Source organism: Heterodontus francisci, unplaced genomic scaffold (assembly GCF_036365525.1).
Source record: "Heterodontus francisci isolate sHetFra1 unplaced genomic scaffold, sHetFra1.hap1 HAP1_SCAFFOLD_1990, whole genome shotgun sequence".
NCBI classification, from domain to species: Eukaryota; Metazoa; Chordata; class Chondrichthyes; order Heterodontiformes; family Heterodontidae; genus Heterodontus; species Heterodontus francisci.
This window is the reverse complement of record NW_027141625.1, coordinates 6,287-7,500: the sequence shown is the minus strand read 5'-3', so window position 1 is coordinate 7,500 and position 1,214 is coordinate 6,287.

The window sequence follows — 1,214 nt, the reverse complement described above, 5'->3', positions numbered from 1 at the left end:
TTGGCTACAATGAGTCTTGCCGGGCTTAATAGTCGGCGTGCGGGGGTGACTTTGCGAAGGCTAGCAGTGGGCAGAACCGGTTTATGATTTGCCCCCGTCGTCAGATTGACAAAGAGTCTGGTTAATCAGTTGTCCAAATGTTGTAAATTGGTTAATGAGTTGTCACTTCAACTTTTGGCCGCGGTTGGCTGCAATGAGTCTTGCCGGGCTTAATAGTCGGCGTGGGGGTGAATTTGCGAAGGTGGCCGTGTTTCGATGCATGTTTGCCGGCGTGTTTAGGAAGGTTGGGTGGGTGGGTGGGTGGTTGTGTGGGCGCCGTGGTCTGAGGGCACATCCTGTGGGATGTGGGAGGCGGGGAAGGAGAGCGCCCTTGGTGCGTGTGTCTAGGCGATGCATTGCGGAAGGATGGGCGGGTGGGGCCGGGCGTGTGGGTTCCCGACTTATCGGTGAACCATTTGCTACTGCGGGCCAAAGCAAAAGGGAAAGCATAAGGGCGCAGGCTGCCCTCTGCGGGACAGGTCCGGCCCTGACGCCGGTTTACGATTTCTCCGGTAAAGCACCTGTCGGGTGGCGACCGGAGGGTCTTTGCAGGGCCTGGATCTCCGAGCCCGTGGGACAGGCGGGAAAGGGTGGCGGCAGCCGGTTGAAGTCCCGACCCTGGGCAGCCTCCCGGTCTTACCTCCATAACTTCGGCGAGGAGGGTCCGATCCCCGCGCGGTCGACGGCAGGCGGTAGGGCTCGGAGGGGCGCGGCCTGGTCCGCGAGTGCCCCGGCGCCGCCCCTCTGCCCGTCCGAGGGACAGTAGGAAATGGCCATACCGCTTTCCGGCCGATTGCCGCCGGACGTCCGGCCGCATTCGCTCGGTCTGCGCGGCCGGCGGTAGCCGGGGGCGAGGGGCATCGGGCGGTGGCGGAACCAGGCCGGCCCGACCGCTGGGGGCCGCCCGGGCGACGTTTGAATCTGTCGGGTCGGACCGCCGAATCCCGCGGGATTTCGGGATCGAATCTGCGGGTGGAATCGGCACCTCGTCCCGCTGTCCGGTTCCCCCCCGTCGACTGCAACGGGTTTCCGAGGCCCGTCGGTCAGGCGCGGTTCGCTCCGCAATCCGCCGGCCGATCGGCACCGGGCGGGGCTCTACGGAAAGAGGGGACCCTCCCGCGTCGAGTGCCGGCGCACCGACCCCGCAGGCTGACCGGGAAGGTGAAGACTCACCC